Source organism: Pseudochaenichthys georgianus, chromosome 10, assembly GCF_902827115.2.
Source record: "Pseudochaenichthys georgianus chromosome 10, fPseGeo1.2, whole genome shotgun sequence".
NCBI classification, from domain to species: domain Eukaryota; kingdom Metazoa; phylum Chordata; class Actinopteri; order Perciformes; family Channichthyidae; genus Pseudochaenichthys; species Pseudochaenichthys georgianus.
Genome location: NC_047512.1, coordinates 34,641,530 through 34,655,348, shown reverse-complemented (window position 1 = coordinate 34,655,348; position 13,819 = coordinate 34,641,530). Strand labels below are relative to the sequence as shown.

The 13,819-nt window shown below is 38.3% G+C and overlaps 1 protein-coding gene and 1 long non-coding RNA gene across 5 annotated transcripts in view; both read left to right on the top strand.

Annotated features, from left to right (window-relative positions):
- Nucleotides 1–13,819, top strand: part of il1rapl2 (interleukin 1 receptor accessory protein-like 2) — a 630,266-nt gene that overhangs the window by 27,409 nt on the left and 589,038 nt on the right. The gene's annotated exons all lie outside the window — the stretch shown is intronic.
- On the top strand, nucleotides 5,167–6,829 carry LOC139434628 (uncharacterized). Its single transcript, XR_011643962.1, has 3 exons — nucleotides 5,167–5,278; nucleotides 6,277–6,368; nucleotides 6,740–6,829. It is a non-coding gene; the product is annotated as an uncharacterized lncRNA (long non-coding RNA).

The window sequence follows — 13,819 nt, the reverse complement described above, 5'->3', positions numbered from 1 at the left end:
CACACAGAAACAAGGTAATAGCTTCAATCCCACCTCTCTCAATAGAAATACTCCCATGAATACAACACACAGAGGGAAGCAAGGCCTCTTGTAATTAAGTTCTACATGTGCAAATCCAGTCGTGAAGCATTGCTTATGAGATCGGCTGTATAATCGCCCCAAAAGGGAGAGGGCGCTTACTTAGCATTTAAATAGGTTCCTTCCCCATGCAACCCTGTGTGTGTGTGTGTGTGTGTGTGTGTGTGTGTGTGTGTGTGTGTGTGTGTGTGTGTGTGTGTGTGTGTGTGTGTGTGTTACACAAATATTGCACTGCAATGTATTTCATTGTGTGAGTGAAAGAGTGTACATGTGTGTTAGAGAGTGTGTTTCCATGATAAAAAGTGCCATGTATGTGTGTTCAAGCTAATCACTCGAGTGTGTTCTGGTGTGTGAGAGCGTGCGATAAACACATTCTCTCAGCAATGTGTTTGTGTGTGCAATAAATCTTGCCGGCACATTATTTCTTAGGGGTCCCAGTGGAACAGTGTAGTGTCAATAGAGCAGGTTTTAAAAGGGATGCAGAGGGAATATCAGGGAAATTAACTGTGTGTGTGTGTGAAGGCGTGTGCGTGTGTGTTTTCTCCGCTCACATCAAGACCGTAGAATGGAACAGGAAATTCCTTTTTTAAATCATACCTTTCTGATGGTAAAAGTTTGAACATAGGTAAATTACTTAATGTAAATGTAATATTCATAAAAGCAAGCCCAAGAATTATGTTTTTGGTTTTTTGGAGTGTGTTTCCGCCTTGGGATATTTCTAAGGCAGTCAACTTCACAGAGACATTGCTATTGAAATGAAACATAATGTCAACACGTTTCCTGAAGCTCAACCAGTCTACTCATGCTCTGGGATTTGGCCTTGTGAAAGTGCTTGTTTAAATACATTGCTGTATCTTCTTGTTGTTGTGTTCATTTCCCTGAGTCTGCAGTGCAACATGAGTTGGCATCTGAAGAGGGGTGTCTTTACAAAGGATTACCAAATGGGTTACTGTTGCACAGGGTTATTTAAAATTAGAATAAACATTCATGCCATTTGAAGACATATAATTATGCTGAATCTGGCAAAAAATATTCTGTGAAAAGAATAATCCAGTCAACCCTGTATCCTATAAAAAAAATACATACAATAATCAACATGTTAACTGTATTGCCATTTTCCCTAAAACCACAATCCCTTTCAGCCACCTCTCACGGTTTTTCACGGCAGATACATTTTGATTGTTAACTAATTTTTGAGTAAAAATATCTTCTTTTGAACAAGATAAAACTGCACACTTGATCTGTCTGCTTTGGTAGAAATAATATAGCTCACGAATAGCCTCAGATATGCTACAGCCCAATGGCGACTGACCAACATTATTTGCTAAATGATATCTGTGAGACAGTTAAAAGCTCTGGAAAATGCTAGTAAGGGGACTTTGAGTGACAAGTTGTTGCATCGTACTAGCCTCGCTTCCCTTTGCGACGTGGGTACTTTACATTTTGGCTACAAATGTATTAGCACCTGTCATTTGCAACTCATACTGTAATCTTAAATGTCATCAGGCTGCCTGAATGGCATCATCACGTCATTAAAAGTAGCGTCATAATCGTCATGGACCATCATTGTCTGCAGGTTTGCATGTGACAGCTATAGGTGTGAGTCATGGCTGCAGGTTAAGATGTCTTCACAAACATAGTTGACCAGTGTTAATTTTCAGCCACAGTTGGCGAGTTGACAAGTGTTGATATGAGTGTTGTTGCCTCGCTCCGAGATATGATGAGATGTTGTTGTTGAATTTGTCGTGGGCGTGGATTGATTTTGACTGGCATTTTTACACTTGGATGATGATGTTTTTTTCCGTGCCTTTCGGGCATATCTGTCATATCAGGGCAATGTACACAATGCTTAATAGGAAACGTCACATGAGGAAATTAATGTTATCTCTGCTGGTAGAAAAACATTTCAGTGGCTAAATAGGCGAAAAATACCATTATTTTAGATTGGCTCATAATTATAAAGAGCTCGCTATTGATTACAATAAACACTTTCAGAAAAAAAACACTGATAGCATGTGTACACATCACAGATAATGAACATAATCGCTCAATCTGTCACGATCACAGGTACAGATCAGAACCCAATAGCACGACTCGGATACAACCAGTGTTTAGCAATGTTCAGTTTATTCAGGTCAGGGACAGGCAGGGTCAAAACCAGTAAATCCGTCAGACAGGCAACCAAAACCAGACAGGGAGCTGGCAGGAACTCGAGATCCGTAAACAGGCAGGCAGGGATCAAAAACCGGGCAGGACAAACATCTAGGCTAGAGCACAACACTCACTGGAGAGCTTGGCGGAAACGACAAGACAATCTGGCAAAGGACAAGTGATAGTGAGGTGGTATAAATACTGTGGAGTGATGAGGGAATGAGTAACAGGTGAGGGGAAGGGCTGGGGAGACCAGGTGAGGGAAATGAGCTGATTACAAGGTCCTGGAGGAAGGCGGGATCTGAAATGACAGGAGAGTTTAGATGAGCCACCAAACAAACAATAATATAAGTGTCTAACTTGTGACACAATCAATAAAAGGGTATGTCTAGGGATGTCACAAATAAGGTTTAAAAACAAAATTGTACTATGTTGATGCCAAAGTTAGCAAACAGACGGTACTTGTTTTTCTTTGCTACCGATGGTACAGCAGTTTTTCAGTCGTAGTGTTGAGACTTTCAGCGTCTTGTTGTCCCAGGGCCGATAGAAAATATGATACACTATCCAGAGGCATCATATAGTTTGCCTTTCATTTGTGTTGAAATCCTAGTTCAAAATTGGTAACTATTAACGTTACTAGCTGTCCTAATATACGATAAAATACGATATACTTCATTACCCCGTAAGGAAATTGCTGGGGAAATTGTCTTTTGGTCTGGCCTTTGAGGCACTTAAAGTACATTGTATCCTATACAGACAGCTAGTTATGATAGCAGCTACCTAATAGCCACCAGTGAACAGAGGTTTCATAGAGTGTACTTATGGTGCAAATATTGATTGGGTAAAGGCAAATCACAAGGTTATCATGTGTTAAAATAGTGTCCAACACCAATATAAAGTAAATATTAGATACAAAACTGTGACCTAATTTACTTGTTGACCAAAACCAGTAAAACATGTTTAATAAAAGTGTGTATGCTGGAGTTCATGGGATGTATTGTTCTGTTTATTCTTCTGGTATTGACTTGGTATCAAGATTTGTGGAATTTCACTGGTATTGATATCTACTGCTACATTTCGTGACACCCGTAGTCATGTCAGCCTCAACCCGCATATTATTTTATCAATCCTTCTGTACCATTTGTTATGATGAATAGCCATATTGCCTGAATTTGAATGGGTTCAAGTCAGAATTATTTTCCAAGGAAAATAAATTATCTTTTGACAAAGAAGACAGCTGCTTATTTATTAATCGTCCTTTTTGATGTTTCTCAGTTTTCTCTTCTCTAGCTTACACTATCTGTTCCTAACAAAGCTGGATTTTCCTCAAGCAGCTTTCAAAATGTGCGATTGAAAGTCGACATAATCAGTTCAGTGGGTCATGAACCACATAATGGCAAGTGATATCTAGAAATCTCTTGTTTTAAGAAGTTTAAACAACGACACCCTGCCAGTCCTTTTTATCCCCTTCATTTACTAATATGACACAAGATGTCAATAAGTAATAAGGAGTGGGAGAGAGCTATTTATTATTCATAAATGTCTCATGTTATCAAAGAAACATGCTGGGACGTTGATTTATAACGATTGAACATTGTACAAGGAGAGAGGAAGAGACAGAGTGAGCAGATGAACGAAGGATACGGAAAGGAGGACAGACAGATGGAGGGAGGTTTGGAAATCAGTTTGATAACAAGTGGCACCCATTAGGGCGCTGTAAGGACAGTTTTCAAAGACACAATATCCGATGTTTCTATAGTCTGCATGCATAGATTTGAAAGGTTGTAGATGAGACACTTTACTATGAGGGGCCGTGTAGGCCAAAATTCAAACTCACCTCGCACACACACTACTGAAAACATCTGGCCTTGCACACACACTACTGAAATACTCTCACGTTCACTACTGAACACCTCACACACACACTACTGAACACATCTGGCCTTCCACACACACTACTGAAATACTCTCACATTCACTACTGAACACCTCACACACACACTACTGAAAATTAGGCTCACACACACACTACTGAAAACATCTGGCCTTGCACACACACTACTGAAATCCTCTCACATTCACTACTGAACACCTCACACATACACTACTGAAAATTAAGCCTCACACACACACTACTGAAATCCTCTCAAATTCACTACTGAACACCTCACATACACACTACTGAAAACATCTGGCCTTGCACACACACTACTGAAATCCTCTCACATTCACTACTGAACACCTCACACATACACTACTGAAAATTAAGCCTCACACACACACTACTGAAATCCTCTCAAATTCACGACTGAACACCTCACACACACACACTACTGAAAACATCTGGCCTTGCACACACACTACTGAAATCCTCTCACATTCACTACTGAACACCTCACGCACACACTACTGAAAACATCTGGCCTTGCACACACACTACTGAAATCCTCTCACATTCACTACTGAACACCTCACACACACACTACTGAAAACATCTGGCCTTGCACACACACTACTGAAATCCTCTCACATTCACTACTGAACACCTCACACACACACACACACACACACACACACACACACACACACACACCCACACACACACACACACACACACACACACACACACACACACACACACACACACACACACACACACACACACACACACACACTACTGAAAATTAAGCCTCACACACACACTACTGAAATCATCTCACGTTCACTACTGAACACATCACACACACAATACTGCAAATTAACCTCACACACACACTCCTGAAAAACATTTTACTGAAAGGTTCTCAGTAGGGAATGTGCATGTGTTTCACCTATGTGTGTGTGAGGGGATTCTTGCTGTAACGGAAGTCATTCTAATGGAACGGAAGTCAGTGGTCTCTTTGCTAGCCCCGTTAGCTTCATTAGCTCCAGGCTGCTACTCCGAAGTGTTTGTTGTGGTGATGCCTGGTGGAGTATTCTTCATTGAAATATCGCACTTATCGTATGGCTCTGCGGTTCAAACAGACCGTTCATGAATGCAGTTTATTCGGTAAGTACAATTCAAGCATTTTATTTCTTACTTGTCTTTTTATTCAGCTAACAAGCGAGACGAAGCTACATCTGTGCTAACGATGCTATCCGTAGCATACAAGTTAAAACATAATGGAGAAGTGTAACACATTAAGAAGGTTTATACTGTAAAACATAAGGCTTCTCGGTGAGGTTGGTAAAATAAGGTCATGCTTGTACATTAGTTAGTTTGCTAGTTAGGTAACTGTATGCATTGTTATTGTTCATTTAAAATAGCTATGCTCGACGATGCAGACAGCTAGCGTCACATTTGTGTTGAAGAGCAGAGTACTGTATGAGATTAACCTCACTATAAGATCTGTGTATCTGAAAAATATGAATCTCACATTTCCAGTTGGTTCCAGAAATAACGTTAACGTAGATAGTGCAATATGGTTTGTTGAGCTGGAGTTGATTATTGAAGCTTACTGGTTAACGTTCATCATATTAAACGAACGAACCCAAACGTTGTTGTTTTTATTAATATTACCAATACTTACTTAGCATTTTATTATCATTACACTGGAGAAACCGACTTATTGTGGCAGCAGAACATGAACATGTAACTTAATGCCTGCATTTGAGGACGAAAAATAGCTCAGTCAATGCTTTAGGGACAAGGAAATTATTTGTTTAAATATTAGATATGACATTATGTGTGCTTCTGTGACAATGAAGCTTATTCATTGCATTACATGTGTTGAAGATGTTTGTCTTTTACCCTTACGTGTGTGTTACAAATGAATGTGAATATGGCATAGGACAAATATTTAAATTGACTGTCTCATGAAAAACGATTCTAAAATAAAAAGGACCACAACTATACAATAATACACAATCCAACTGATAAGATACAGTAAGGGCTTTGATATCCAGCACTTTCTTTAAGGATAACAAAGATTATCACATGACATTTGCATGTAAAAAAGTCTGTGACCAACACATTGTTACTTTACATATATATCTGTTTGTTTAAAGTTTCCAGGTGATGCGGCAGACAGACCAGAGGATGCTGACCACGAGAGACAGACCTATTCCAAACATCAGTGAACTTCAGCATGGACTCAAAGGTACAAGGAATCGAGAAACGTTCTGGTTTAAATAGATAAAGTAACAACTATAATCAGCTTTCACATTTCAATGTATTTAAGGCAATTATTATTTTACATTGTGAGAATTGCTACCATTTGTCTCTACATATTGTCTGTAAAAGACGTGGTAAAAGTGGTTCTTGCAGTGAGACAACCGAGCAGTTGAATATTATTTAATAAGATATTTTAATGTTGAATAACTGCAGACTGTTCATTCATAATCTGATTATCTTTGTAGTACAAAGTGATGAATTAACACATTATTTCTACAGCCGCTAAATAAACAAACGTTTCATAAATAACACACTTGCTCTGCAATAATGTCATATGTTTCTTGTCATTTCTGTTAGGAAAGGACATACCTGAAGGACACAACTGCCTCACTGTTTTCTCAGAGGGGCAAGAAGAAAATGAAAAGCTGATTTCAGATTAAAGACCAATACAGGACATTCACTAAGAAACTACACTTTTATTGTGAACACAAAGTCAAACAGGACCATCATTTGTTTGTGGCAGCTGAGCCCAGTATGGGCTCACAGATACCGTTAGGTGGTTTCTTCATCAGACCTGGTCCTCCTCCATCAGGCCACGTCCTCATCCCAGAGAAAGACCTCTCCACCTTCTCCAGCCAAACCCACAGACAGGACATCCGTCACGCTGAGGTTTCTCCCAAAGTCTCTGCACGCTGTCTCAATTGATCCACACTGTGAATATGAGGGGGAAATGTGTGTCATAAATGCTTTAGACAATAAGAAATATGAAGTTAACTGTAAGGAATGGCTCATTCTTTTTTAAATAGACAAAACTATTACTGTATTTCAATATCTCATGTCTGAAAGTTTAATTTTAAAAGAAGAAGGGGCCCCAAAAATAAAGATTGGTATATCAATAAATGTAGTTGATTGTGTCTTTTTAATTGTTTAAAGTAGATAGAACTGGTACTTAAGAGTTTGAATACAGTCTGGTTGCGGAGGAGGCACACAGGTAAGAGCATATAGCTCCCATCACATGTAACTAAGCTTGACTTGAATTTATTAAAAGTATAATTAAGTAACAGCAACAAATCAATAACAAATCGTGCAAAAATGTGAATCTTTGCTGGGTCCACTGTTGAATTTACCACATATTGTATGTTTTAGAAACCTTAAGGCATTTATAGATTTGTATGCAAGTAATATCCCAAAACTCAATAAATACCGTAGATTATTATTGAAAGTTATGCTGAATAGTTTCATGTTCACTTACCTTAAGCAAAGTAAAACGTGCAGACCGGGGGGAATACAAATACTTGTATTTCTCTTTTTTGGTTTGCAAGGGTGTCACCTTCCGCAGAGCCCATTTACTGTAGTATTATCCTAACAAAGAGAAAACAAGAGGGAACAACCCTTATTTAGGTTTTTTAAAAAGTGACAATATCAGCTTGCATTCATCCGACAAAAATACGACACAGGGTATTGTCTAATTGCTGGTTGTCTTGTGTTTTTATGGGATTTGGATAACGGATTTATTCTATAAAATATTTTGAATGGTTTTCACTTAATACTGTTATAAAGTCGGCTGCGGACAGCCGGGCTGTAGTAAATAGTGCAGCAGATCTACACAGCTAGCTCGCTAGTTAGCATTATTAACGTCAGCTATTTATGTACATGTTCAAGTTCTGCTTGAAAGCAAGTTCCTGCAAACTGTTCAAACAAACGCTTCAACTTGTACCATTTATAATCTGTATGTTTGAATATGGATCTTAAATCGGCGTGACGTTGAAGCAGCTGCAGTTCCTTTAAGCATACCGTTAGCATTTTGCTTCTGGCAACTAGATTTATGATTTGAAAATTATAAAAGTAGGTTAGACATGTGGATATTATCCGGCTGAACAAAACGTGACCCGTCTCTTAAATGTGTCTCAACCACAGACCTTATTTCCAGCTAGTTTCAAACCATATTGCACTATCTACGTCAACGTTATTTCTGGAACCAACTGGAAATGTGAGATTCATATTTTTCAGATACACAGATCTTATAGTGAGGTTAATCTCATACAGTACTCTGCTCTTCCACACTAATGTGACGCTAGCTGTCTGCATCGTCGAGCATAGCTATTTTAAATTAACAATAACAATGCATACAGTTACCTAACTAGCAAACTAACTAATGTACAAGCATGACCTTATTTTACCAACTTCACCGAGAAGCCTTATGTTTTACAGTAGGTATAATCCTTCTTAATGTGTTACACTTCTCCATTATGTTTTAACTTGTATGCTACGGATAGCATCGTTAGCACAGATGTAGCTTCGTCTCGCTTGTTAGCTGAATAAAAAGACAAGTAAGAAATAAAGTGCTTGAATTGTACTTACCGAATAAACTGCATTCATGGACGGTCTGTTTGAACCGCAGAGCCATACGATAAGTGCGATATTTCAATGAAGAATACTCCACCAGGCATCAACACAACAACCACTTCGGAGTAGTAGCAGCCTGGAGCTAATGAAGCTAACGGGGCTAGCAAAGAGACCACTGACTTCCGTTACATTAGAATGACATCCGTTACATTAGAATGACTTCCGTTACAGCAAGAATCCCCTCACACACACATAGGTGAAACACATGCACATTCCCTACTGAGAACCTTTCAGTAAAATGTTTTTCAGGAGTGTGTGTGTGAGGTTAATTTTCAGTATTGTGTGTGTGAGGTGTTCAGTAGTGAACGTGAGATGATTTCAGTAGTGTGTGTGAGGCTTAATTTTCAGTAGTGTGTGTGTGAGGTGTTCAGTAGTGAATGTGAGAGAATGTCAGTAGTGTGTGTGCAAGGCCAGATGTTTTCAGTAGTGTGTGTGTGTGAGGTGTTCAGTAGTGAATGTGAGAGGATTTCAGTAGTGTGTGTGCAAGGCCAGATGTTTTCAGTAGTGTGTGCGTGAGGTGTTCAGTAGTGAATGTGAGAGGATTTCAGTAGTGTGTGTGTGAGGCTTAATTTTCAGTAGTGTGTGTGTGAGGCTTAATTTTCAGTAGTGTGTGTGTGAGGTGTTCAGTAGTGAATGTGAGAGGATTTCAGTAGTGTGTGTGCAAGGCCAAATGTTTTCAGTAGTGTGTGTGTGAGGTGAGTTTGAATTTTGGCCTACACGGCCCTTCATACTCAACTTTGTCTTCCCCTGACAAAGCAACTAAACTTCAAGTAAATCAACATTTTTGAAAAGTTTCAAAGATACATGTATCTTGTTTTGACATATTTGTTTTCTGGGTTTGGCGACTATTAGCCACTAACCAATACACGTAAAACCACCCACCTTATCACCTGAATCTCCTCCTAGATCACCATTGTGATTTTTTGAACCAAACATCTCTCAGAGGGGCGTGGCCAGCAGCAGCTCATTAGCATTTAAAGCTACAGACACAGAATCAGCACTTTTGAAACAGGGCTGAGACAGAGGGGTTTATGGCATGCTACTGTTTTGTATTTGGAGCCAAACACTTCAGAGACATGTTTTGTATATATCTGAGAACTATAATATATTTTTGGAAAAGAGAATAATAGGTGACCTTTAAATAACGTGACTAATGTACTTTTTTATATCCAAACTGTAATGATTAACCTGTTAAGCGGGGGGCCCCGGGCTTAACAACATCTTGCAAGAAACAGCGTCTGAGGGCTTCTTAACATTTAACAAACTATGAATGTGTCATACCCACTTAACGGGAAGAAACTCAGCTACCTGACGATATGAACCATTTTTACCGAAACAAACACAAGTCTAACGCCGAGCCTCTGAATTAGCACTAAGCGAAAGAGTGCTAACGCACTTAGCACATAACTCTCGGTAGAGATATTGTATACTTCATCGGATCTGCACAAACAAGATATCATATGAAAGCTGAGATTCCACGGATTCCAATGGTGTAAGTATCATCACTGTGCAACCAACACTCACGGCAGCGAAAACCAGCAAACACAACACACAACTTTACTTTACGGGGCCAAAACGGCAAATACTTCTTACCTTTGCTGTTTTCTGATCAAAAGTTGTGTTCAATGGCATTACAACGCATATAAATGCTGCTGAAGGTTAATCCAATGTCTCTGTGTCACTTTGAAATGATTACTGATAATCCATCATAACATGTATGTCAATAACCGGAGTTTTCATATATAGCTGCTATGAGAGCTACAAGAGTGTATGAGAGTTTTAAAAAGTGGTGTCAATCATCAACATTTACCGATGGGTTCCAGAGATAAGGCAAATACACCCAAATGACCCCAGAGGTGTTTTTTTTTCTAAACCTCTCTACAAAGGTCAAATTTCACTTGTTTTGCATAAATCTTGTTACGGGGTACTTATTATATGTTATAGTTTGGATTCCTATAGATTTTAGTCTCCGATCCCATCATTCAAGGGTGGTTTTCACTATAAGTAATGGTTTCTTTGGACGGACACTATAATTTAATTTGTTTTACTATGTTCAATCTGAATTTACTTTAAGATAACAACATCTATATTGATTCTGACTCCTCTACATCCAACTCACAGGTTTAACATTGCTTTGAGAAAAAAGATGATTCATTTTCCCCTTTTAGAAGTGAAGTTATAGTCATTTGTTCTGGGAATGTCATTTTCTAGCCTGAAACCTGAAAAACAGGCTCATGGGCTTAACAGGTTAACTCTACTCAGTAGTGTTGTAGCCTGAAAATAATCAAGTAGTTTTGTTGCATATATGTTTTGTTGGGCCAAGAATAACATCGTTAACCTCTTGTTTAAAACTTGGACCGTAATAAAATATGTTTACTTTCTAAACATGTTAGGAATGTTGTATGAGAAGGTAATTTCGTAGGAGACAGGGTTACTCTTCAGTTTAAAATTAGGGATCAAGAGAGTAATATAGAGTTTATATTCATTGAATATCAACTCTATGGGCAGAAGTAAAGATGACAACCACCGCAGGGTCTTATCATGATGCAGAGGAAGTAGCAAAGCAAAAGAGTTTTTAGAAGTTGTGTGACAGTAGGAAGAACATGCTGTGTATGTCTTTAGCGAGCACCAGAAGAGGGAAACATTGAGTGTCAGGGTGCTGTGTGTGCAGTTACAAATTCACCTTAAAGCCTTCTTCTTTAGTTGACTTTTTCTTACCTGTCTCGGATTTCATTGCTCTTTCACCTCCTGTGCTCTCCCCTGATGTTTTTATATTCACTTTTCTCTCCGTACCATACTTGCTTCCTTATAGCCTCACATGTTGTAATCCTTTTTTCTGGTTTCTCATTATTTCTAATGCTTGACCGTGGTTTAAAGGTCCAGCATATACTTAAGAGGAAGTACATGAATGCATGTATGTATCAACCCACGGCAATTTCGATTCCGATTCCGATCCGGAATCACACCTTGTATGTTTTTCTGCGTGTGTATGTTAGAGTCAAAGCACTTTTACACAATGCTGCCAATTAAAGGTGCATATGGTATGGCATTGACCTCAGACCTGAATCCAGCTTCACCCACTTTGCAGCCCACGCTTGACAAAAGCTCCGTTAACAGGCTACAGACCAGGAATTATGAGGGTTTTTCCTATGTAACTGGGTCATACTTTTCAGTGGGCAATGATACTTATTATTCAGCATAGATTGAGCACTTGTCTTGCTTTGACAAATGGGAATAATTTATTTTTAAATTTGACTTTTTAGGTCTTTATCATCATAATCATCATTTATTTATTCACAAATTAAAAATAATACAAGTACAATTATGAGACATAATGAAATATGTGAAGTGGGACACCCTGATAATCTATACAAAGCTTTAGAATAAGGACCCAGAGATTGAACATAAAGTATTTATATTATGTATTATTAATACATCTGGAATTGGGGACAGTTCATGTGTTATACAGAAACATTACATGCCTAACACTAACCAAAACCCTTAAAACTAAGCTACTCCAGCCCTAACTACTAAATTGTCTTGAATATGTCATCAATCTAATAGGTAAGACAGATTAAACAAAGACACATATAGGAACATAATGGTATATATAAATGCATCAAAGAGTATTGTAAACTATCCACAGCCGTTTAGTGTATATATTCTCTGACATATTTGCTAAACACATATGCTTTAAGGACCTTTTAAAAACTCACAGACAAAGACATTTTCATAGTGTAATCAATCCCATTCTATACCTTAAGACCTCTGCAAACCACACTAAACATGGTACATTTAAGTTTGCATTTATTACCCTTAATGACATTTAATATTTCCTTGAGCATTTATCCGTGTTGAGAATGTTAATGCGTGTTACGGGCGTTTATTTGCTGGCAAGGGGGTCTTAAGGCTCCCATATGTGGGACATTTTGACAACTCCCAGTAGAAGCATAAAAAAGGCATCTTGATTTCTTCTTATTCCCTAAATAAATCCAATGTGAGGACATTGGATGACTGCCTGGAAGCAACAAACAAACTGCACAACCTACGCCAACATTGCCATAGAAATTAAACGTCCAATTGTACCGTGATATTTGTTTGACTCCCAGACAAATGCTCGCTGTTGAAACAGTTTGTTTTGGGTGTAACGGGACTATGCAATTACAATAAAGGTATTTCCATTGTTTAAAAAGAGAGCATCTTGGAGTTTTTTAGTTATTATTTTTGCGTTTACATGTACCCTTATCCAAATTGGAATACCATAAACTACTTCATTATGAATCCTGGAAGTAATCCTACCCAAGCACACTATATTCCAAAAATTATTCAAGAGATTAACATACAGTAGGAACAGAAACATGGCGGCTGTACAATTGTTTAAATGGACACTTTTATCATGGTTCCAGATTTGTTTTTTAAATAGCTAAATTAAATACATTTCAATGGAATCCCTAGAATCAGTGGATCAGGTCCTGGGGGAGAAATAAATGAAATGTACGTATATACCTTTACTGAGTCTTCTATGTAAATTGCATGGAGATACAGTAGATATTTTTTTCAAAGGTGCAAATGCCACTAACAGACTTTAATAAACAATATAAAACAGTTGTGCCATGCTTTTTTCGCCTTTAATTTCATGAACTTTGCAGGGGTATATTTAGGAATTAACCATTAAGAACAAATGCATTATGTGTTCTTTCCATTCCTTTAATGGTGCCCTGCTCTTCTGCCGGATTCACATCGTTACCTTCCCTCCTACTATATGTTATTTATGTTTTTATTTTACTTTGCAATGATAAAAAGGGAAACTGTGGAGCCTTTTCTCTCTGCAGGAGGTTGACATCATTCTCTTCAGTCGGCTTCCTGCTTGATAATGACAGAGCAGAAAGTACAGGCTGTCATGACCTGATCCTCCCTCGTGAAGAGCAAGAGGGGAAAGGAAAATATAAAAAGCAACATGACTGAAAGGATAATTTGAGAAGATGCTTTTTCTTAGAGTGTGTACAATCCTTTTTTTCATGTCAAAGACTT